This window comes from Ornithodoros turicata, chromosome 3, assembly GCF_037126465.1.
Source record: "Ornithodoros turicata isolate Travis chromosome 3, ASM3712646v1, whole genome shotgun sequence".
Classification (NCBI taxonomy): Eukaryota; Metazoa; Arthropoda; class Arachnida; order Ixodida; family Argasidae; genus Ornithodoros; species Ornithodoros turicata.
Window position 1 is genome coordinate 24,818,617 of NC_088203.1, and position 26,356 is coordinate 24,844,972.

At 45.7% G+C, this 26,356-nt stretch overlaps 1 protein-coding gene across 1 annotated transcript in view; it reads right to left on the minus strand.

Moving 5' to 3' along the window:
• The window catches only part of LOC135390066 (leucine-rich repeat neuronal protein 1-like), a 174,340-nt gene that overhangs the window by 23,041 nt on the left and 124,943 nt on the right, over positions 1-26,356 (minus strand). Inside the window, exon 3 of the mRNA XM_064620076.1 lies at positions 14,052-14,179. The gene's annotated coding sequence lies outside the window, so the exon portion shown is untranslated. The remainder of the gene's footprint in view (positions 1-14,051; positions 14,180-26,356) is intronic.

Genomic DNA, 26,356 nt, shown 5'->3' on the forward strand with positions numbered 1-26,356 from the left:
TTCCCAGCGGTGTGGGAACGGAGGAGGTAGAGCGCAAGAGAAGGTCGTCCCCCGACGGTGTCCTGATCAATTCCCGGTCTGGTCTGCTTTTGGTCATGTGATCAAAATATAGGATCGCTCCCCGATGCTGATCTGATCACTTCACGATAATCAGTCACATGACCGGGGTGAGGCAACGGATTTCTCTTCCCAGACACTCAGGCGCCGAGTGTTGCAATCACGTGACTGACAGTTTCGAATCTGGCCAATGATGTTCCTCGATCATCCAGCCGTGTTTGCACTGTCGGAGTCCCCGTCTCCCTCGCTGCGAGTAACGAATGTGTCCGGCCGTGCTCCCGAAACTTTCGAGGAATTCCGACATTTTTGAGCGGTTCATCGGGGGGTAAGTGCTATTTCTTCTTGTGGTATTCCTCGCATTGATAAACGTTACTCATAGATGCTTTTCAACATGAATGACACCGTTCTAGAAGGCTCCCCTCGAAACTTAGCAGCGCAGCATCACATAGTTTCGATTTCAGTGATCCATTGTGGTTTTTGCGTTGCTTTTAGGATAATGGACTACGTTTTGGTGAAAATATGGTTCAGTAAAGTATGGAATCGTGTGCATTGTGTATTTGACATCAAACGAAAAATAACCATTTCTCAGGACGACTGCGTGCTGCAGCTGTGCTTTCCAACTCCTGTATGCCTACAAAACTGGAATGCTGGAGGTCTTCAGCTCAAGTTTCGTTTTTGTAGTCATTCTAAGTAAAAAGAAAAAAAAAAGAAAACTTCCGAAGTGAATAAATTATTCCGCTTTAATCCGTTTGCGTAATATGATCGACGCACGATATGGTAATTTGTTTCAAATTGTGAGTGAATGTAAGCTATTCTGATCCTTTATTCAGAATGTCATGCTGGACCACTACCAGAGCGTGCTTAAAGAAATCAATGCCTTGATGGGGTTATCACTGAAGTGTCCACCAGCAGATCTCTGCCTCAGAGCCAGTGATGATGGCCAAGGTTCTTCTAGTGGATCTTGTCATGTCATGCTGACAGCTGTAAGTTTTCCTATTTGGCCTGTATTCAATAACGTGTGCGTCTTGTGGTGTGGTGTACTTTTCTCAGTGTAACCCTGACCTCAAGCTATCTTCCACTTTCAGAAACCACCCCGCACATCGGTTGCAACACTATGAACCTATCGCGCTGTGATGTTTGTTTGAAAGGAGTACAATCTGGTATGCTGTGTGTTTTTTTTTTTTTTTTTTCTTTTAAAAGGACTTCGGGTGTCCATAATAAGAGACCTTCATAGCAAGGAAGCCAATCTATAAGAAAAGGCATCTTCTTGACACACAAGTATTTTTCACAGTTCTCTTAAAGACAAAGGTACGAGTCACGCTACATGTGCCATACTGGTTCTCGAATTGTATGTATATTGCCCCTTGTATTGGCAGAGATGCACAAATATTTTCTTCTATTTGCTTAAAGAGGGTAGAACGATTATGACACATGTCATACGGATTCTCAAGTTGTTCATGTGTTCCATGGTGTTGAGGGTAGCTCGCTACCAGTAACTTGATACTGTAACTAAGCTACTCAGCTTAGCTATTTTCAGTAAATTTTTGCTTAGGTCTTTGCTTTTGAGCTCCAGTAACTTCTTGAGGAGTTCGTTCATTTCTCTTTCTTTTTTTTTCTTTTTTTTGCGGGGGGAGGTGGGGGTGGAAGTTTGTCAGAGTAACTTGGAGAAAGTTCCAAGTTCCTTTTGTGCGATTCTCGTCTGCAAACATCGCAGGCTGAGTCTCGCGGCGCGTCTAACTCCCTTCTTGTTACACAGTGAACGTTACAAATTATGTTTTAGCCGTGCATTAGGAAGCTCAGGTGTTGCGTATCTTAACGACGAGCAATGTATTCATAATGATAGAGGGCATTGTGTAGTGGGGTTAAAACTTGGCACGATTCTACGATATGTGCGTAGGGCACAACTCATAGAGCATAACTTGCTTTGTGCTCCTTTCATGTACCTTATTACGAGATCAAAATCATCAAATCCTTCCCTAAAGAAGCATATAAATGTAGGTTTCTTTCGTCGTAGCAGACATTGATATTGTTTTTGTATATCAAGACTTTTGATATGTCTTGAATCGTCCATTGTGACAGCAAGGTCTGAATTAATCATATAGACAGGTCAAGAACTAAAAAGTATATATATTCAGTAGCAAGTAACTTGAAGGTAACTTGTTACATTTCTAAAGTAGCTTAGGAACTTCACGTCAATTTTCATTTCGTTTTATTACGTGTAACTGCGTTTGAAAGTTAGTTATAGGCCGGTTTCACGTCAGTTCAGGCAGGGAGGTCCCATCGACCTCCTGGGTTTTCAGTATTTTTTATATTTAGAAGCTCATCGTATATTATGATCAACAGCTGTAAAATGAATAATTTCTACCGAGTAGATTTCGTGCAAAAAAATCGAGAAACTCCGGCCCTGAATTCAAATGTTTCAGTTTTGCCGTCCTTGCACGCGTATATCTCCCGGGTGTTAAAAGATATTGTAGTGAAATTTTTTGATGCTTTAGTATGGCTACAGGCCAGCTGTCAGAGCGCAAGTTTTGGCGCGCAGGTGCAATGCTGTGTGCTATAAAAAATGGCGAACATGCTCTCTCGCGCAGTTTTGTCCCAATTTCGACGCCTGATTTCTCTGGCTATAGATCTTCCCCATTGCCATACTTGGTATCAGCTCACTCAGCTTTTAATGCTCTTTCATCTCATATATCTATCGTGCGTATATCTCTTACAGGCATGTGCTGAAACAGGCAAATGTTTAGGCATAGTTCGAAAAAACAAGGATTTTGCGCGTCCGCTTCTCAAAAAGGCCCCTTTTGATTTCATTTATATTTTGTCAGGACATGGCCTGATGTTAGAACTTTCAACTGACTTGAAAAAATTCTGCTTCAAAAGCCATACAGTGGCGATTAGAGCGTTAAAATGCGGACGTACGGGACGGAGCACGGCTGGTGGCACAGCGGGATGGCGTGCCTCCTGTCGTTGCGTCCCTACGGCAGAAAAATACTAATACACCTTCCAAGACGCACACAGTGCACTTCGGTTTCGCTGAAAACTTATATTGATATGAATATGAATATGATATGAATTGATGATGAATATGACATATTGATTTTGTTGTTAAAAATCGCACAAATTAACTCTCGTGTGGGGAAAGGAAGTACCCGCAACTGTGCATTGGCTGCACCTCGGGAAATCATTGGGGGTACTATACAGGCTGCCGACAACGGACCATTAACATCCCCGTGTTGCAAACCGTATACCGGGCCATGGTCGGGAGCCGACCCGGTCGGGTCGGTCGTCGCCGGCGCACCGACGTTGGGTCGTCGCGCTGTGCTGCCTGGTAGTATCCCAAGCGAAGACGAAACAAATCGCATGGGCGCGTAGGAGTAGTCTGGCAGATGAGGGTACAGTGTCACGTCTTCCAACCTTTATCTCAAAAGTTATTAAATTCGTGATAAAATATTGAAGTACAGCGTTTCGTTCGTGTTCAATTTCTCCTATCGGCTTATCGTTCCTGTTTTTGCTACCTCTCTATGATAGCTCGGCGCGATCGTGATCGCGGCAGCCTTGCCAGTGCTTCGTGGTCGCACTCATGATCGCGATCATCAGGCTTTGATAAGGCATTGCGATCATGATTGCGCCGACCTATGCTCTGTATACGCTCACGAGGTAAAGGGAAAAGGAGAGGGTGTGAGAGGGAAAAGCGAATGAGCTATTCGAACTCATTCGCTGGGCGAATGCCATTCGCATGTAATGACATTTGCTTTCCCCGTATCACACAACATGAATGTCATGACACTCAATTTGCCGTATGATAGGGGTTTAACTTACCACAGTTTCTGACAGTTCACAGGATAGAGAACGAGGAAGGAAATATATTAGTGCCTGCTCTATACTGCAGGACTAAACAAGCAGGCGTCTGCAACCTGTAGCAGAACGTCTTCCGCTGGAGGTACAAATGCATTGAATAGGAACCCGCCCACATTTCCAATGGAAGAGAATACAAGAAAAGCCCGGCGGTTAAAAATATCGACGGCTCTCGATCAAAGGCTTTTCCCTCGGCACTCACTGCTACTGAATCGTCAGCGACCTTTCTCCTATCTCTACTCGACTTGAGCCCTACTCGCGTATGCCTCATCTCTCTTGTTCGACAAATTGAGTTTCTTACGTAATATTTAACGCCATATTCACACAGTAACGCTTGAAGCAGACCTCAAAGATGGCGAGATCATCAAAGGCAGGAGCAAGACCTCGCAGAACAAAACATGGAAACTAGCGAATTCCCGCGTGCAGTATTCCAAGCGACGTGCTTATTCAGGGTGTTCGGTTATAAGAACGGGTGCTCGCATTTTTCATGCAAATTATCCCAAAGGAAGGAGACCAGGAACGCGGAGAAAAAAAAAAATACTGACAGTGCAGAACAAGGGACTCGGTGTGTGCCTATAGTACGGGTCTGCGCAAAAATTTTCAGCTCGTCGTGCCTCATATATACGTGTCGTTATACACGAGTAGTTGCTTTTCGAGAACGCCGGAGTCTGGATTCCCGTTTCTGTGTGTGACCCAAATGCATTCAAAGCATCCGCGTTTTCAATTTTCGCTCAGCTCCGTGAACGAGTTGTGGAGAAGGTGTTGTGTGTAAGGTGTTTTCGTGACAACCAATGCTCGGTGTGTCAGTAAAAGAAATAGATTGGAAAGCGAGACTCTCCGAACTGTAGTGAGTGCGGTGTTGTAGAGGATGTAAACCACATCCTTTTCAGGTGTCAGAAATACGGTGATGCTCGAAGGGCATTAGAGACGAGCCCCTCTCGTGTGGACTCCCGAGCCTTCGATATCGCGAAAGTGTTATTAGGTCCTCTGTCGTCCGACAAGGCGCTAAGGGCACTTGAAGACTGTCCGCATATAACCGGGCTTATGGACGTTCTATGACCCGGTGAATCTGTGATGTGTCCTGTCTGTGCCCCAGCGATTCCGACATTTTACTCTCACTTGGTCGAAACTTTTGAACTGTATGTTGAACTCCATTATCATCTCTGTTCCTCTCTGGGCATCATCTCTTTCTTTTTTCATCATCTCATCATCCATTTGTACTTCCTGTGTGTAAGGTTACTGAGGTAGCCAGTTCGACTTCGTCGAAGCTCACATCCCCATTTTTTTTTCTTATCACATCACATCACATCACGTCCAAAGAAATAGAAGATCGCTGTGGCTTATACGAGGATTGGGCTCACTATTGATTGGCCACTACTGTGGGTACCCGAAAGATGTTCACAAATGAAAGAAAGTCACAAATAATGTGTTTTTCGAGCTGCTTCGATGATGACAACCAGACAGCATCATGTGTATAGTACATTCTTTTTCTCAGGTTTAAGTAAGGTAAATCTGTCAGATGTTGTGTTTCGGCAATGCAACAGAGGCTTCTGTGGCATTCAAGCGGTATGATGTGTGCAAAAGCTTCTTTTCAGCATTTGTGTAGCTGCTGTCCTAATACTCTGAGTACACCGACATTCCTGCGGAACATATTGTGTGATTAATGATTATGGAATGATGTGCAACAGTATATGGATAATGTTAATTATTCAAGGCGTAGATGTTGTACACATGTGGCAAGCAGGGCCGGACCTAGACCCTGAACGTCTGTGTGTTTGGGGTGGGGAGGTCTCTTGTGGAAGCGCGTACACTCTAAAAACAGATGGTGGTGGTGGTGGTGATGGTGAAAGTGCTCGCCGTTGTTGGCCTCACAGATGTAGGCAACGTCACGACTAACGCCCCGGGAATGTGCGTCGTGGACTGATTTCTAGGAGAACTGGTGCCAACATATGTCTGGAAGCGCACGAGGAAACCCCACGATAAACCCCGGACAGCACAGCCGGTACCGAGAAACAGGTGGTGGTGGCGGTGATGGTGAAAGTGCTCGACGTTGTCGGCATCACACAGGTGGGCACACTCTAAAAACATAACTTCACCGCACAACACGCTGTGCGCCAACCATTGCCACGAATGATAGGGCTATCGCTTCTCATTCGAGGAGACAGGGAGGTGCACGCCTTTTTGTGTCAATTTTCGTATATCCATATTCACACAATAAGGCGTACTCCCCCGTACATTTCGTACATTGATGCGTATATTGCACGGCCGCCAGTGGAGCCATCTGTGAACACCAGAGTAAGTAAAGATGGCATGGCAGATGGTAAAGATCGCATCAGAGCTTTGTGCAGGGCGAGCAATGATTGCCCGTTGCAGCCCCATGATTTACCGCTGATTCTGCGAAGCAAGTTAGGCGTTTTCTTTCCCTTGCAGATAGTCTGGTCCACTTGCTTAGACCAGCGTAATGCGCTATCGATTGTGACACCAAGATATTTTCATGAGGCGCATCTTCTGGATGGGAGTGTTATAATGCTGAGGCTCAGTGTGTGGGGGGATGCAAACCATGCACTTTGACGTTTCGTGCGGCGCTTCTAGCCCTCTCGCAAGCAGCGCCGCATTGAGCCCGTTCAAGGCAATACGATGCAAGGCAAAGAACGATGTCACTCGAGATTGTGGTTGGATGGGAGCTTGCTATGCGGTGCAGCTCTGTTTCTAGAGTGCAGTTTTAAAAATGAACCTCATCGCATAGTACGTTTCCAGCCAACTATAATCCCGAATAACATCGTACTCGCCCCCGATTTTTTGAAGCTGAAGGCGTACGCCTCCTATTTTCAACGAATCACCGGCGAGAAGGATGCCATTCGGGTGATGGTTGGCTAGAAACGTGTTATGCGATGAAGTTTAAGCATTTTTAAGGGTGTATGTTTAAACATAAAAAAAAAGCCGCGTGTAGAGCATCCCTGTGCTCAGAAATCATTTTCCCCCTGATTCATCTCTCTCTCTCTCCCTCCCTATCTGCGTTCTCTCCTGTCTTTTTCTCCTTACGATTTCCGTTCAACATCCCGAGCAACCAAATGTATGGTTCCCACCGAATTTTGTAACAGAAATCCGAGGTTCTTTCAATGACCTTTTAAGGCTGAGCAATAATTTTGTCTGGCATGTAAAACGCAGTTTATGACAAAGGCTTCAATCATTTCACGCACAAAATTTACAACCTAGAAGTATCACATAAACACTGCACAATAGTGGTCCGTTCACAAATGTGACTGACGACTCCTGAATGTTAAAGCTCACAGGACAGAAAGGAAAATTAATCAATATAACGGAGGGCGCCGTTAATATCAAGCTATTCCTATTGCAAAGAGTGCATGCAGACTCCTGCGTTTTGGAACTAGTAATACTTCTGACTCCGGAGAAGCGGAAGTTGCACTTGCAGTTCCACAAGATCAAGGAAAATGTACAAAATCAAGGATTTTCAAGGACTCTGAGGAATTCCAGGGTTCTCCGGACCAGGGTTTTCAAGGGTTTCAAGAACCAGTGGGAACCATTTGCATTACTATCTCGAGGGAGCCATGCGACCATTGTCTTTTGATCGCCGTATAGTGGAAATCTAATCAGATAAAAGGGCCGGTCGTCAGCGAGCAGCCTCCCTCTCCCACGCCACACCCTAACTCAAGTGAGATGTACCGTGCTCAAACCCGTCTGGATGAAATCTAAAATTTTATTGTGTTTAAGGGATTCCGACTGAACGGGCTGTCACTTTGCATTGTACCGGAAGCGAAGCTTCTGGGAGCAACTCCGTTTTGTCATTGCCGCGACGACTTTATTGCGTTTTACTGCCCTTTCTTCTTCTTTTCTGAGCTCGGATTCTTTTGAAGCGCGTTCAATAAAAGTTCGAGTCCATCGAGATGGGCTGAAATGAATATTGGACTTGACCGGGTACGGGAGGTGACACGAAACGACTGCCAAACTGAATTTAGGCCCTAAATTGCTTACCGGGCGTAAGAAGTTGTCGCATGCGATTACAATGTACGGGTTCGGAGCCGCACGGCTTAAGTGGGTGACTGTCTTTGTGCTGAATCATTCGATCTTCGGAAAGCGGCAGACGGAACGGGTTCTGTCAGCTTAAGTCTTGTCATAGTAGGATAACAAGTGAACAGTGTCAATGTGGGATTCGAGGGGCCTCGGAATCGGCAGCTTGAGCGAGGAAACGCTGTAGAAACATGCAGAACGGTGACTCATCGGTAAATCATCAGCTACTGACTATGAGTTCTGTGCCGTCCGTCCGATCAAATGCTTTCATCGGGGACTAACTTCTGTTACTGACGTTTCGTTTCAGTAATCGTTTTCTCTACTTTTTTATAATTTTAAGAATATCAGTCGCTTGAGGATGTCGTTCGTTTTATTGGATATTGGCTGAAGGACGGCTTTTGAGTCTGACAGAGTCCGCATAGACGAACACTGGCGATTGATTGACTTTATGGTGATTAATGCTGCTGAGGTTGTGGTTATTTCAGTGTTTCTGGACGGTAGCACCCGTTTAATCGCTTGTGACGAATCTGTTCTCAAGGTTCGAACGCAGAACGTTGAGTCATTTTTTTTTTTGTCAGCATCTTTCTTTGTACCGATCCCTTTGTGAAAAATATGTACTGCTTCACGTTCACGCTTAGAAATGAACTTCACCACATAGCACGCTCCTAGCCAACCATCATCCCGAATGACAACGTTCTCGCCCCTGATATGTTGAAAACGGGAGGAGGAGCCTATTTTGTGCCCATTATGCACGGCACAAAATAGGCTCCTCGTCCCGTTGTTATGTTCCGTTATATCCGTTGTTATATCCCGTTGTTAAAAATGAAGTTCATTTTTAAGAGTGTTCGTGTCCTTGACCCTTCGGCTAGCGATCTTTGGCACATCATGCGTGCGACAACCTTCCCTTGAACAATATTACATCTAACCATTGGCAGGAACATTTTCAGAATTAGCAACGTACTACATAGTTGCCACTACACCATCATTTCTGAGACTAGAGAATGTAAGGAAGTCATATCCATAGGCGTCCGTGGTATAACCTGAATGGTGTCATCTATGCAATGCTGCGGGACATGCATGCTGTCCCAACAAGTTATCGTCCAGGCAATGGTGAAGGACAGGGTTGCCAGGTCAAAATCACGAAACGCCGCCAGCGCGCACTAAGACAGCAGCCAAAAGTAGACAATTTTCTCTGTATGTAACCAATTGTTTTTCTTTTTTAAAAATTTATTTGAATTCTGTGTTAGCGCCGCGAAGTAACTGTGGCTATAGGCGGCGTGCGGATGTGGTCAGATGGAGAGAGGAGAGCAGGAAGGAGTGGAGGACAGGGGACGTTAGCATGCTTCCTGGGCCGACTTCAGAGGGAACCGTTCCGACATTTGTCTGGAAAGTTTTCGGAAAAAACAGGGAAAACCTCAGACAGCGCAACCGGTGGTAGGATTCGAACTCTCCACCTCCCAGTCTTCAGCACGACCTTGGCTATCAAAAAAGAGCGGGACGCCTTAACCCCCATTGGCCAATTTGTAGCCAATTGTGTAGCCAGTGGTGTGTAGGTATCATCTCAAATGGAATGTGCTGCGCGCCTCTAACCATCGTACCACAGCGCGGAACTCTCATTTGTACTAAACCACACGTGGTACACATTGACGAGTTAGTAAAATATTCGGGTCGAACCCTTGAGGCACATGATATTTTCCGAAGAAGAAGATTTGCGAGTGATCTGCCTCCCAGTGTGGCGGCATATTGCCCGGTGGGGATTATGCCTTCTGGGCATATGCCTTATGCCCACAGTTCCATGCCTTCGCATAGAACTGTGCCGACATTTGCCTTACAGCATCTCTGGAATCACGAGAGAAAACACCCAAACAGCACAGGCTGTGCCGGAATTGGAACCCAGTTCACCGTACAGTCAAGTCGAGGTAATAGTTCGCTGCGGGGCACACATACTCTTTACACAAAGCCGGAGTTGGTGATCAGCCGCAAGGCTCTTCAGTTCGTTTCACTTTCCCTCCTTTTCGTTTCCCTGCGTCTCTCGTCTTCCTCGCTTTGATCTCACGCTGTCAGATGGAATGGTGAACACATCAGCGCCACGCCTCGAACCATAAACGAGAACGTGCCAGGAAATGAACCCCACTTTTTCCACTAGCTCTCGTCTCATCTCAAGATTGAAATGATACGAAGAGCCGAAATTGTATCGCATAATGCTGTCTTCCATTGAGCCTCCCGCATTTCGCGAAATGGGACATTAAAATTCCACCACTGAATTTTTTCTCGGCCATCGTCCAACCAGGGCGCCTTGAGCGACGTTCAAAGAGAGTGAATAAGAAATTCCACTCAGTCCCATTGAGAATGAAATTCCAAGTTCCTTGGAGATTCTTTGCTTCGTTTTGAAACATCACTGGGCACGTGGAAGCTTAGCAATAGAATTTCAAATGCAGACAGCCAATTCCGTTTCCTCCCTCTCCCATTGCTCACGCTCTGTGTTGTTACGCCTGTCGTCCTCTTTCTCTCCTAGCGCAACGGTGTCACCCCCATAACCTCACTCTTAAAAATGAACTTCACCGCATAGAACGCTCCTAGCCTACCATTATCACGAATGATATCGTTATCTGCCCTGATTTGTTGAAAACGGGAGGCGTACGCCTTTTTTGTGACACTTTTGTGACACATAATTGTCACAGAAAAGGCGTACGCCTCCCGTTTTCAACAAATCAGGGCAGGTAACGATATCATTCGAGATAATGGTTGGCTAGGAGCGTGCTATGCGGTGAAGTTCATTTGTTTCATATGTTTAACTGTCGGAATGACAGTTAACTCTGTGCGGTGTGATATAGTGAAGGTCTATCTTAACAGTGCTAAAACATCACCTGGAAAAACGTCATTCAGAATTATATTGATTCTGTTCCCTAATTTCTTCTAAACAGGAAGTCTGCGCCTCTTTCGGAACATTATGCACTCTAAAAATAGAACCCGACCACAGAGCACGCTCCTGGCAAACCACAACCACCATTCGAAATCATACCATTTTGTGACCTGATTTGTTCAAAACAGGGGAAGGCGCCTGTCTCTGACATGCATAATGCGTCCCAGATACGCACATCCTCCGCTTTTCAACAAACCAGGAGACAGAGTGATATCATTAGTAATGATGGTTGGCTAGGAGCGTGCTATGTGGTGAACTTCTGTTTTAACATATATAGGCTAACGGAGGTGAGCTTACGCTCCAGGGGATCCCGTCTCATGTCGGCATCAGAGGCAACGAACGAGCGGACCAGCTAGCTTCCTCAGCACACCATAGCTGCAGCCTATCCTTACCAGTCGCGGCCGACACTGACAGGCACATGGTCGTCAAACAGCTAGTTGAGGTGCGTCATCCTGGCACACAGGATATCATGCAGAATCACCAACCCTCTCTTCCCACGAAAGACCTTCCCCGTGGTATGCAGACAATGCTCCATCGATTACGCACGGGATCTGCGTTCACGAACTCGCAACTGTTCAAGATCGGGTCCAGGGAGGACTCAAGTTGCGGACACTGGAATCATCCGGAGACTATCGCTCATATCCTGACAGGATGCCGTGCATACCATACTATGCGGGAAACTCATCTTCCCCACGGCAGGCCTGGCATACTGACGGACGTCCTCTTCCCCTAAGGTTCTTGTGCGGAACGACTTTCAAAAACTCGTGGCCTCGTGCGCTTTCTTCAGGGAACGGGCCTAGCGAAAAGACCACTCTATTGCACCTCTCACCAGTGTGCCCTCGTCCCATCAGTATCGGTCATCCTGCTTATGCATCGAAGTTCTCAACTCCCCTCTCCCACTTTCCTTTTTTTTTTTTTTGGCTATAGTCGTGACGATGCCCACTTGAGTGCGGCCAACAACCGCAAGTTACCTCGACCCCCCCCCCCTTGTTTTAACAGTGTACACTCACAAACAGAACTTCACCGCATAGCCCGCTCTGCGCCAGCCATTGCCACGAATGATATCGGTATCTGCCATGATTTGTTGAGAACGGGAGGCGTACGCCTTTTCTGCGACAATTATGAACAGCATAAATGTCACAAAAAAGGCGTACGCCTCCTGTTTTCAACAAATCAGGGCAGATAACGATATCATTTGAGGTGATGGTTGGCTAGGAGCGTGCTATGCGGTGAAGTTCATTTTTAAGAGTGTAGGATAATTGCCACAAAATGGCGTACTCCTCGCTTTCTCTTCTAATGAGATGCAGTAACCTTATCATTCGTGCTAATGGTTGGCGCATAGCAGAGAAGCTCTGTTTTTAGAGTGTGCCAAACGACGCTTGAAACGAACTTCAACGCATAACACGCTGAGCGGTATTGATTGCGCGAAGTTCATTTTTAAGAGCGAGCCTTTTCACGCCACCACCACCATTACCATCATTTTTAAGAGTGCACCCGACTTGTGGAAAGCACGTGGTGGAAGCAAAGGAGGTGGTATGAACAGACACACAAAACACAAGTAGACAGTCTTCTCTGCCACTGTTTGTTGGAAGGGGGAGGCGTACATCTTTTTGTGACACTTATGCAGCTGTGCTAAATTGATATCACACACACACAAAAGAAAGAAGAAAAAAACGTACGCCTCCCCTTCCCAACAAACAGTGGCAGAGAAGACTGTCTACTTGTGTTTTGTGTGTCTGTTCATACCACCTCCTCAAGCTCAAGGAATTGATACCGTCCACGGAGAACGGTGTTATTCGGGATGACGGTTGACTGGGAGCCTACTATGCAGTGAAGTTCAGTTTTAAAGGAGTACAGAGGGTCATCCAAACATTTTTTCAGCTTAAGACGTCTGATGAATGTGTGTCTGTGTCATTTTACCGAGTAGCGCGAAAGGTTTTGATGTGTTCAATTTGTTTGCCAGAAAAAAAAAAAAATGCACATAAACAAGGCTCCGCGCGTTCACCCATAACTTGCCTCTCAGGGTATAACAAGGAGGAGAAGGTATGACGCCACGGCACCGATGACGTTACAGGGGGAACTCGTTCTGGTTTGCCATCAGTCAGTGTGGTTCAGGCCCTGTCCCTTTGCCGCCGTAATCCAGTTTTGCCGGTTCTCCCGGAGAACAGGGGATAAAAGGAGCGGCCGAATCAGGCCGAATCGAGCCAGGACCAAGGCTTTTTCAGTACCCCGAACAGCCGAGTAGCAGACGACAAAGGAGTAGCAGACAACGTTTCTCTGGACCAATCAGTTAGCGTACACCCTGTAGCGTCAGCGCGAGGTCCCAGGCAGATCTCAGCGGGGGTACTGCTCTCTACCGCCGTTGCGCACGGTCGCTTTTTGCAGCATACCTTAAATTCAATTTCTACGATAATTATGACGATTTCTACGATAATTATAATGTGGTGTGAATTACTTCTCATGGTGCATCTTACTGGCCTACTTAACAGTTTTATAGGAAGAAAACAGGGTGTTAAAAATCACTTCTGTGCTACTTTAAGAGTGAATGGGCTCGTTAAGTAGCGGCTCTGCAGAGCGCGCTCCGTCCAGTCTGAGTCTCTCGCCCCGGAGCGTTTTAAGAGAGTGTTGCGTGTGCAAAGCGCCTCTAGGCTTCTGGGTGTCACTGAATGTTATCTTCCGGTAGAGACGTCTTCCGATCCGGCTGTCTGCAGCCTCAAAAAATTAATTAAATAATGTCTGCAGCCTTAATTAAGGTGCAGGTGGGTCCAACCGGAGAGGAGGGTGGAGAGCGCGAGAAGCACTCCGTCTTGCTGGCAGGAGCGTGGGAGCGCCACGTTCCATAAAAGGAGATATCCAGTTTAGTAAAAAAAGGAACGCGCCCCAAGCAGCATGACTTCTTGGCACAATATTGGACCAATATTGGCCATATGGGTTCAATATTGGGGCAAGATGGGCTAGGAGAGTGCTATGCGGTGAAGGCAGGTTTACAGGTGCCGTCTTCATGTGCCACGCGATTAGCGTTCTGTATGTGATTTCATGACTTGAGCGGTTTCGAACAGCAAGTGGTCTTCCGCATTGACTAGTCGATGCTGCACTAGAAAGCCATCGCCGCTTTCTCTTCTGCTTCCCTGGTGCTCGTCTCGAAACGTTTAAGCACCTAGATAATGTTCTACATTATATTGCCACTTGCCTTTTATGAAGAGAACAGCAGTGAATGCAGAGGATTTCCTGTCTTATATGCTGTTCCAGCATTTCGAATTCGGTGAGTCTTCAGCCTCACCACAGGCTCATGGTGAATGCGCATCATCCTTCTGGAAGCTGCAAAAGATCATAATACGAACGTATGAAAATGACAAACTACCTCAAATAATTACGCCTATGGTATACAGATAAACCTGGGGCCGACGGTACACTTTCTATGACCCAAAAATATGCCTCCCGCCGTCCTACAGGTACGTAGTGCAGTGAGGCGTCGGTCTAGGGGGAGGCCCTGATGACCTTGCGCTCCTCAAGTTCTGTCGTCAACCAATGCTTCAATGTATCTGATGCAGTGTGTTTGGCGTGCCGTCCTAAACTGGACCACCCTCCCTCTCAGGAAGATCCTGGATCTGTCCCTGTTTGCAGGCAGCAGGAAGACCGACAACTGTCTATCCTCTTGTCAATCAACATATTGGTGTCGACAGGTAGACTGATTAACAACGATTGTCGCTAGACATTTGTCGACGAAGTGGACTCCATGCTTTCCCGCGGAGCACGCGCACGGAAACACTGGCGTTTGCATTGAAATAATGATTGCCTCCAATTCTGGTGTCTCGCATTTTCCCGAAAACGTCTAATTATAAAGTTACTTAACGAAATTTAGGTACTTAGTGGTCCAGTAGTTACATGCGCTTTCTCTCGGGATTTCTGCCTGGCCCCATGAGCCACCTGTTAAAACTGAATCTATAGGGGGCTCTAATAGTTTGGTTATTAAGATTCTGTAAAGGTTAAAAAAGCGTCCTGTATATAGTACAAAAGCGCCCAGGGCACACCCACAGTGTTACATTACACCCAAAGTGTAATAATGAAATGAAAACATCGTTTTGCGCTAAATTGTTCTTTGGAGAACTGATTAGAAAAACCTCACGCGAAAGTTGCCCTTTTGGTCCAGTTCTTTGTCGATAAATAATGAATTAAAAATAAAATAAAAAACGTGCTGCCTTTCATTTCCATCCCTACTAAGCCTGCTTTCTGTCAGGGTTTTTGTACATCCGTGGAATTCGTGGATTTTCAATTCAATGCCAACCTTTATTTCCCATTCACTGACGCGTGGGCAGGGGAAAAAGCGACAAAGAGCAGCTTGACGAGTTCACCGACACCAACAAAAAAGAAAGTGACAGTCGCAACAACCCCACAGTACACGTCGGAGTACACAGTGCACATCGTGTGTCAGAAATATCCGGCGCACGTCAAAGGAACCCCGCACTCTTAAAAATGAACTTCACCACATAGCACGCTCCTAGCCAACCATCATCTCAAATGATATCGTTATCTGCCCTGATTTGTTGAAAACGGGAGGCGTACGCCTTTTTGTGACAATTATGAACAGCATAAGTGTCACAAAAAAGGCGTACGCCTCCCGTTTTCAACAAATCAGGGCAGATAACGATATCATTTGAGGTGATGGTTGGCTAGGAGCGTGCTATGCGGTGAAGTTCATTTTTAAGAGTGCAGGTGGTCCAAATTATGCGCAGTCCTACCCTGCGGCACGTGCAAGCTGTCGCCACACTACGCAGACAAACTTCACGTGTGACATCACGGTACCATTATTATTATTATTATTCACAACGTATGTGCCTAGACTATATGCATTAACACAACACTATAGACCGTTTACAGCAGAGTTATCTGGGCGCCGCCATCTTAGCGCACGTGACCCTGCGCGCCATTGCTTGCCTTCTCAGGCAAGAGCCGTGCCTTTGCAAAACATCATTTTCGGAGTGTAATTTACCAGATGACTGAAAGAGAGCAAAAGTAATCCCTGTGCATAAATCTGGTGACATGGAAGACATAAGAAACTACGGACCTATATCGCTGACGAGTCAATCATGTAAACTACTTGAGCACACAATTGGTAATTATATAAGTGATTACCTTGAAGGCATATGATTTTTTTTGTATGAGCACACGGCTTCAGGAAGGGAGTGTCTACAACCACACAGCTAATCTAAGCTATTCATGACTTTACTAACGCTATCAACCAGGGGTTTCAGGTCGATGTAATATGCCTTGACTTCTGCAAAGCATTTGCTAAAATACCACATGAAAAATTGACTCAGACACTGATACGTACTGGAATAAATCCACGTATAGTTCATTGGGTAACAGCGTATCTGTCATGAAGAATGCAGCACGTAGATCTGCAGACATGTTTATCTGATGATGTACATGTTAAATCAAGAGTCCCCCAGGGATCCGTTTTGCGGCCTCTCTTATTTTTAATTTATATTAATGATATTGAATCTTGTGTCAGTGGTCCTGTTACGATTGGATTATTCGAGGATGATTGTTTAATATGTGGCGGCCCGTGGAAGACGACGACGACGCGCCTGTGCTGCCGCGCGCTACTGCGCCTGGCAGCCAGTTCTACCGGCACCGTCCTAGTGTGAGGCCACGTCCATCTGCCCGCTGGGACATTCCATCATCGCCGGTCAGGACTCATGTAGGGGAACACCACCTCCTCTACATTTGGTGACCTCAGATTTGGTGACATCAGAAATGTTGCTGATCAAAAATTACTTGCTGGATGTTATATATCGAATAGTTCAGAGTATATATCGAATAATATCGGATCTTATATTAGAGAATGTATCGAAATGGTGTGGCGATTGGGGAATGCATATTAACTGCTTGAAATCTCTAAATCTTTAAATACTCTTTTTTCCCGCACATGATATCAGTATGGAATGCGTTGCCTGAAAATGCCGTACGTGCAGAAAATCTAAGCATGTTCTTTAACCAGATGGGATGTCCTCCGTAACACATCTATAGGTTCCTTTTGTTATATTTCCTTGCCGTATTGTACTTAGTGCTCTGCTGTTGTTCTGATATCTCTTTTCCCACTTCATTTTGTTGTATTGTATTTACTGCTCTTTTATCTATTCATCTTCTTTTAATGGCAGCACTGTTATTGTTGTACACCTTGCATGGGACAAGATGTCCCCCCCCCCTGTAACGGTCTGTAAAGACCAACAGTATTTGAAAATAAATAAATAAATAAATAAACTGTCAGAAAACTGTTTTCTCTCAGCTAATAAACAAAAAAATATACAGGAGAGTTTGAATATAGTATCCAGGGACATAAATTAGAGTTGACTCATTTAAATATTGGGGTATTAATGTGGCATGTAATTTGCAGTGGGACAAACATGTGAATGAAATGCCTGAAGGATAGGAACCGTCCTTGGTTACTTAAAAGAAAGTTGAAGTTCAGCGTGAGAGATGTGAAACTAACTGCATACAAAACATTGATCCGTCCTCTTTTGGAATATGGTAGTATAGTATGGGACCCATACAAAAAGAATCTGACGGCCCAAATAGAAAAAGTTCAAAGGGTGGCAGCCTGTTTTATAATGTCCAACTTTAGGCGAACTGACTCTGTATCAATATGTTAGAAGTCTTGCAATTAGAAACCCTAAAAAGCAGACGTAGATTAGCTAAATTCAGTTTTTTTTTTTCTGCTATATCACAATAAGCTAAAGCTCAAAGCCTCGAACACGGGCAGCCTTTGTGTAGCGACGGCTCTTGGATTTGACATACTGCTTCGTCCCACACGATCAGATCTCTGTCACAGTTTCTACACTCAATCACGTAACAGGTCTTTCCTCTGATTTTCCACATTTTGCACAGAATTTTAGCACAGCGGTAAAAAAAGTTCGGAAGCACTCACATAGGCAAAGACACACATGCACTCGCAGAAGGCAAGCAATGGCGGGGCTGGTGTAGCGCCATCTATTACCGCCTGAAGCAACTGGCCTTTCCCTTTTTTTGTTTTTATTTTATTTAACCATTAAACATATCCCCCCCCCCTCGTTTTAGGATTGCTCATGTTAATGTGTCTTGTGGCTCCGGCACATAGGCTGAAAAGAGCTGTACTATTGGTCAGCTTGACCAAAGATTGACCTCCTGCAGTGTACGGGGGCAATAGAAAGACTTTGACCAATAGAAATCCATGCAGAAAGTGTTTGTCATTGAGCATGCAGTATAGTATCATTGGAAACACCAAAGACCAAAAACATAACTAAGCAGAGGCTTTTATAGGATTTCATAATGAGGCTTTTAATAATAACATAATTAATAATTCGGGGCTTTACGTCGCGAGACAACGGTGATGTTCTGCAAATAAACTGTGAGATGCCCCGCAAGAATGCCTCCTCTTTTGCAGTAAATAATAGCACATGCTTTATCTTTGGTGCATATCATAAGCTGTTCGTCAAAATGATGTTGGAAGAAAACAGACAATACATTGACTAGCTCACTCTTCAGTACCACGTTCTCTGAAACTGTCGCAAAGATGGCTGAAATCACATTGAGAGTGCCGAAGCTACGAGCACAAAAAACTATACGCCCTTGAAAAAAAGAACAAAAAAAAAAACGGAGGATTGGAATCGGTTGAAGAAAAATGATCTTCGTTCGCTATCTAAGTCGGCCTCAATTTCGAATTGGAAGAAAATGGCGTTTTTATGTTTGATTTCGCCTTCACTCTTGGAAAAGCCCTTCTATCGTAATCCCTCGATATTCTATCTCGTAATTGGAAAGACGACGGCGACTATCACGCTGCATGTCTCTGGCATCAACAGAAAGAACAGAAGAAGAAAGGGGGAAGAGAGAGAGAGAGACAGGCATGAAAGCAAGATCACACTGGCGTCTACATAAGCAAACCATGCTATCTCTTGCACTCAACTACATTAAGGAACCCTTTTCTGCAGTTTTATAGTTGCCGCGGTTATGTAAGTTCTTTTTCCAAATACTATTTTATCTGCACGAGTGCCCGCTCCCGAGCAATTCTATTTACGAGTTCTCTTCGATTTCCTGCTTGATTACGTGCGCTCCAATCAGCGCTTTCATTGCTTCGTCGCCATGGCGACCGTGATGTAACGGCAGATTGATGTGGTATTAAATTTCTTAACTTCGCTAGGGGTACGTTGTTTCGCGGAAAAGTATCAGTTTTGTTCGTCCTAATAACATGGCTGGCCGGCATCAGCCCCATCTCATCATCGTATCTTTATGTATGTATCTATGTTCGGGATAGAATTAGTGCGCACCGGATCTCGGGTTATAGTGTGTAGTGATAAACCGTGTTGCGAGGACGACGTGCCATAAGCATCGCTAGAAAGGAAAAAGAAAGCGAAAAAAAGATGTTTGATATGTTGGAAGCGGTGAACTATGGCTGCTCAGCCTAACGCTTACAAAAGCCTTTCCGTGAGCAGGAAGCGCGTACTGTAAACTGAACTTCGTCACATAATACCCCTGCGATATGCAGCCCGCAATGGCCATTGAGATCGAAGGACACTGAACCAGAGCCGTTTATAGGGAGGGTTTGGCCATTTTCTTATCTTTTGCCTCATGGTGAGTGGAGCCTGTTTTGACGTCAGAGTCGTCATAGCGCCGCCCAAGAAGCCGGAATTCCAGCGGAATCCGTTCGGAATCCGATTATTAGCCATCTAAAGTCACTCGATTGGGGATGGTACAGCCATCCCTTGATCTTTTCCGTAGCGACCTTAGCACGCTAACGCATGCTGCGGCCGCCATTTTTGCTCCGAGGTCGAGGCGGAAATGGATGGCGTCACTTTCCCCAATCCAGTGATTTACAGACATCTGGTGGGCGCCATTTTGATGGTGTCCGCCAGCTGGTTGACGTATGCTTTGTCGCGCTCAATGTAATCTACCGGAAGCGCCGGCTTATGATCCACAGCCGTCTGTGTCTTCCTTCCTCGCATCGTAAACAACGCTCGGGAGGGACGTAGTTCAGCCGTGACCTCGCATGACGCGCTTAAGTTAGGCTCCTCCTAATGACCAGACCCGAAACGGATCTGCATTGAACATGCGCGTAGCGCCATCAAGTGTGTCACGTGGCAACTTCTCAAAGAGCATTGGATCCAATGCTGCCTTACAGGTTGATACGTTACACGGTTCGTGGCGCTATATGCGTGTTCAATGGCCGTTTTACAGTGAACTAGAAGAGGGCAGCGAAACGGCTCGGTAACTATTGCGGCGTCGACAGCCAGCGGCGGCGCAGCAATCGACGACTATGAACACGATGAAAGAAGGAAGTCACTGAAAAGGTTAGCCAGCTGTAGGACTCGACCCCACACCTTTCGGATTACCGGTCCAGGGCTCTAGCAGGGCTCCAGAGCCCTGGACCGGTGATTCAGAAGATGTGTGTTCGAGTCCTACAGCTGGCTAACCTTCCCCCCCCCCCCAGTTACTTCCTCCTGTCATCATTATTTTTTTAGGCAATTAAGGCTTTGTAGGTACGTGTATTTGTCCTTTCTATGTGTTCCAGCCTCCGAACATCAATTGTCTCATATTCGACTATGGAGAGCCATAGAACTAGTAAGTAGGAGACGCAGAATTAGAATACAATTAATTACAAATACGAGGGGTGTTCAAGTTAAACCGGGATTTTTCATTTTTCGCAAAAGTAAAATGAACTTACAGGCGAGAAATTAGTTTTATTTTTCAACGTAATCTCCAGCTGCGCTAATGCACTTGCCCCAGGGTTTCACGAGGGCTTGGATGCCAGGCAGCGTAGAAATCCTTACCGGCGCGTAGCAGTCATGATCGGACCGCATTCTTGACCACGTCGTCGCAGCTGAAGTGGCGGCCGCCAACGAACGCCTTCGGTGGCCCGAAGAGATGGAAATCGCTGGGGGCGACGTCTGGACTGTAAGGGGTATGTGGCAGCAACTCCCAGCAAAGTTCTTGTAAGGTGTGTGTCGTGAGATGCGCGGTTATGTGGGCGTGCATTGTCATGTAGGAGGAGGACTCCTTTGGGGATGAGGCTCGGGCGCTTTCGCTTCAGCGCTTATGCACATTCATGAGAACCTGGCAGTAATAAGCACTATTGATATCGAAACATGTTATCCGTCGGTTCTTGAGGATCAGGCGCTCCACAAGTTGGATGTTCTCAGGAACTCTGACACTGGGCTATGAGCCGCCCCGGCAGGGATCGTCCTGCACTGATATACAGCCGTCTCGGAACCGTTTGCACCACTCAAACGCTTTGCTGCAGCTAAGTGTATCGTGGCCATACTGAGCCTGAAGTCTTCTGTGAGTTTCAGATGACTTTACGCCTTCATTCACGAGAAACTTCATGACAATTCGCTGTTCGATGTGCGCGCTCACCTCGTTGTCGGCCATCTTGTCCAGCACCTGTCTTCTGTTTTGCACAAACTTTGGATGACCACGTGGTAAACGCTGAGGCCTGTCGCGTGTGAAAACTACGAAAAGGAAGAAGCGCGAGCCATTTGTACACTCAGGAGACAGAAAGTCCCGGTTTGACTTAATTGAACGCCCCTCGCATATGTATATATGTAAGTTGTAGAAAAAGACGCTAAAACAGATTTTAAGGAAGTTAGAAACACTAGTTTATTACGTAGGGAAACGTTAAAAAGCAAAAATAGGGAAGGGGTCGACGTTTCGACACTGGCACTGCCTTCGTCAGGACAAAGGGAATACAGGGGGTTACACGTTACACATTGCTCAAATAGGTTCGGTAAGTGATGTCACAATCGGTGCAAGTACGCCACCTGGTGGTCGTCGGCGAGTCACATTGTGGAACATTCCACAAGATGGAATTGGTGGAACCTTGTGGAATATTTCAGAATGTGCGTTTAGTTGTAAAGTAAGTTTAAATTGCAACTTGTCAAAGTTTGATATGCAGATGAACCGAAACCACAACGACAGACTTCTCGAATGCAGAAACGTCACGACATCCGACTTATCTGCGCCGGAAAACGGTGGTGGTGGTGGTGATGATGGTGAAAGGGCTCGCCGTTGTCGGCCTCACAGATGTGGACAACGTAAATAAATAAATAAATAAAAATAAATAAACAAACGTCATGACTGACGCCCCGGGAAATGCGCGTCCTGGGCCGACTTCTAAGGAGAACGGTCTATATCGCCATCAGGTCACCGCCTGCTTCAATCAGATCCACCGCTACAAAAGACGTGGCTCGAGGAGTGCGTGGTTTGAGTTTCGGTTCGTTTGCATAGCAAAACTTAGCTAGTGATATCTCTAAATAGTACTCGTTACAGGATAGTTAAAATAGAGGGTGGACAAAAATAATGACTGGCTCCAATTCTGCTGCCCCGCATTGCGTCGAAAGCATCCAATTAATCCACTTATAACTGTCGTGAATATCCAATTAATCCAATTAATCGCCCTGTAGTTACATGCTCTTTGACAGGATGTCCGCTTTTTCGCATAACCCATCTGCAAAAATGGCACCAGTGCTGCAGTCACAGTCTTTTCTTTTAACATCCGTGAATGATAAAAAAAACTGTATATTTCCAGTTTATGTATTAAATTTTGCGAAAAGTTTGTATTTTCTTCGGCCCTATAGTTGCTTGTGCGCCGTAAAAACGCGCGCGAATGATAATCATCTCATCATCATCGTCGTGATGTACTTTCAGTCATTGGAAATTTTGGAAATGTTTCCGACAACAACAACAAAAAAAAGGAAGCTTTTTTACATACGTTTTATTTATTTATTTATTTATTTCGCACGAGGACTCTCATCTCTGGTTGTGTGTACTGATGCAAACGCGAACACTGTACTCGAGTAAGCCGAAATCGTTCGAGGAAGATCCCACGGGAAACGTATGCTACGCAAGGCTGCCCCTTCTACTTCGACGTGATCGAGGTAACCATAATACGCACTGCAAGTAACCGAGCGTTCTGCGCATATCTCCTCTCCCTGTTACTCCACTGGGAAAGCCCCATTGGCGCCGACAGCGCTCTCCCTCTTCCCTCTCACTGCCTCCTCTCATGCGTAGAGACGCACTTGCACAGCGTATATATAGAGATAACATGTCCTCTTCGTCTGTCACACGTGCTCCATCACCCCGCGTGGCCGAAACCTTCGCCAAAAAAGCTGCATGTATCAACCTCGGAGTGCTGCCGGATAAGCGTGTGGACAGGTAACACCTGACAGCATAACAAAACACTTCCATTTCAGCTGCTCATTTGAACGGCAGTGGCGAACTGTTTTCTTCCGCGGCGAGGCACGCCAATGGAGCGAGGAATTGGATGGGGATAAAAACGAAGAAGAAAGGGGAAAAAAGGGAAAAGGGAACGTAAAGGAAAGGTCCAATTTAAAAAGAAAAACGAGAAGATCAAGTCGGGCAAGTGGACGAATAAGATGGTAGACGAAGAAATGATGACGTGGATTTAGCTGGAACGAATGGGGGTGATATTTTTTTGCGCTTTTGCGCCTCGTGATGCCTGAGGAAACGCGGCTGCGCTTAATGAGAATGTAATCGCCTCTCTAAGAACCCAGACTAAATGGAACGAATCAGGAAATTGTGCTCTGGTGACGAAGAGAAGCGACGACATCATGGGGAAACGTTAATCTTATTCGGTGACGTAATATGAGGTCTTCACGGTGAATTTCTCACACCTTTAGAGCGACAGTCCGCTGCCAAACGAAAGTTTGTTTGTTTGTTTGTAAGGAGAAAACGAAAACGAATGTGAAACAAACGCTCTTACATGCTTTCTTATGATCAGGGATCCTGGGATTCCGTGGTCACGACAAAAGAAAAATAAGAAAAGAAGAAGGAAAACAGAAAAACGTTCGATTTCGTGTTAGTCGCGGAAAAACGCGGATTTATCATTCATTTATAAATAGCGTGTAAATAATCAGTAGTATCAAAACTCGTTCTGTGCTGCTAAGAACCATGATTTTGAGGCTGAACCGTGAGGCTAGGTATATACGGGTAACAACTAACAAGCAGCGACTTCGATACCCAGGAATGTACGCTAGTGCCTTTTTCAACAGCTCTGAACAGGAATTCAATAGCTTTCTCAACAGAAATTTATACAGTGTGTTGAGCAAACTCAATAGAGTTTCAACAGAAACTCCATTAGAATGTCGGCAGGAATGGGATGTCTACAAACAGGTAGCTGAAGACACCCAGCACCGCACTACGCGGTCTCATTGCGGTCTCATCTGCTGATGTAGAGCGGAGCTTCACCAAGCTGGGAAGTTTGTTCCTACCTCAACGCCGGCGCCTAAACCAGGAGAATATCGACGGGATGCTCCAGATATATTTTATGCAGCTGCTTAATATTTTCGTTGAATGCTTTGAGATAGTGCCTCCAACATCTGTGTGCTGTGCGCGCGGTAGTATATTTGTTGAATATAGTGACGCTAGTAGCACTATACACGAACTGAGCTAGAAAAATAAACCATATTTAATATTACAAACCTCTTTAACGATTCTGTGTTACGGTTGATGCGTAGATTTGCGACCTTGCCGGTTTACTGTATACGGACCTGGGACAGACCGTAAGTTGTGTACGTGCCTATATTGTTGACGCGGAAAAACGTGAAATTTCCAAAATTTTAGACCAGGTTTGTTTCTATCACGGCAAACTAGGGCCCCTGCCTATGATGCTGAGAATCACCGCGCAAAATCAACTCAATTAAATTAGAAGTCAATTATTTATGCATGAATTTTATAACCATCACTTTCCTTGCCGGAACGGCACTGTCAGGTGCTTCTGTTTTCAGTTCTAGGTGAAATATCTCATGCTTATGTCATGCAAACCGAAACTGGATTCGAAGGTGCAGTTAGTTTCTCGTTCTTATCTCCAAGCTAGGATTACCTGCGGGATGTAATCTTGCACGTGGCATCTGCACGTAACCTGTACAGTCGAAACCCTAATCTCAAAATCAGTCGGCAGCTCCAGATTGTTCCTTTAATTAATAGGAGGTATCTCGACAATGCAAACTCTTCTGCGCACTTTTACACCAGATGAGACGACGTTCTCGTAGTGTGATTAGTGGTCATTTTACAAGTGTGTAAATAACAACAACTGACGACCATGGTACGGGGTGTTTTGGTGCCGGGGAGGAATAATTCTACCACATTTCATGTGTAACATTAGATGAGGGATAAAATGTTAAAGTGGAATGAAGTTTGTACCAGTCTTTCACGGAACAATTGAGGTGTCTTCCGTTGGATGCATTCAAAACAAAAAGAGGATGCAATAAAGAAAAGAAACAAAATAGGGGATATAGCGCTGATGGCCACTGGAAAACAGAGCATGACAAACAGCTTTCCACAAACGGATAACTTTCCTACCACCACAGGGGTTCTCGAGATAAGGTACTACATTTCTTCCGCGTTGCAAACAAAAAGGACCACTGCTGCGGCAGTCGCCGACACTTTTGCCAATGACTTGTGGAGTGTCCGAGAACCATGTCGAAAATTATATGGTTCCAGTAGGTTTGCCCTTAACGTTCAATATAATGTTTCTAAGTTGAAAGGAGTTTGAAAACTCCTTTTTCCAGCAACTCGAAACAACGTCTTATGAGCAATTTCCAGTCCGCGTTCACATGTAGGAACTTGGTAGCTCCACCCACAAGCAACCATACGGGGACCGGAAAATGTGGGTTCGAATAGAACTGGTGGAGTCTTTTCGTTAGGTGCTGTTTGTCAAATTTTAGTCACTTTTTTTTTTTTTTTTTTGGCGAATAGACCATTATTGCCTTTAAAAAAATGGCAATTGACGTGTTTTCGTGACGTTAGTAACAAAAAAGTTATTTCTCAGCTGCACCTGGAGGACTTGAACCCATAAATTCATGAACGACGTCTACCACGCCATAGCCTCCTATATACTTCAGTGCCTGCCCAGTTGAGGCGGAACGGCCGTTCAGCGCACTATGCGGCGGCGGCGTCACATACCCGGGGTTGTGATAATCATATCGCTGCGCTTGTTGGCGCGTGATGTTTCGGTTTCGTGTCACCTCACTAAAACGGCGTGGAAAGGCTTGCAAGCAGATGAGGGTATAGGCTGACATCAGACAGACAGAACAAGTTGGCAGTAAGACGACGCTGCAGTCACACGCGAAACCGAAGCGGGGCGATATGATCATCATACCCCGTGTATGTACGTGGCGCCACTACAGTGGACGGCCGGTTCGCATGAGTTCCGCTAAGACTGGGCAGGCATTGAATTATATAGGAGGCTATGACCACGCCAACGGTAGCCACGTGGCAATGCTCCCCTCGCTGATTGGCCGGTGCGCGAGCAACGTGTCAAGCTTTCGTTCGGTCGGTTATGGTCGGTTTTTCTTTTTTTTTTCTTCTTCTTCTTTTTTCGGTCGGGGAGGAATTACGAGCAACTCGAGTTGGCTGGAGGTTGCCGGTGTCGGTCGGTGAACGCTGCCTTAGGAGACTTATAGGATGTGACATACATGGTCATCAGGACCGTTAAAAGTTCAGTTT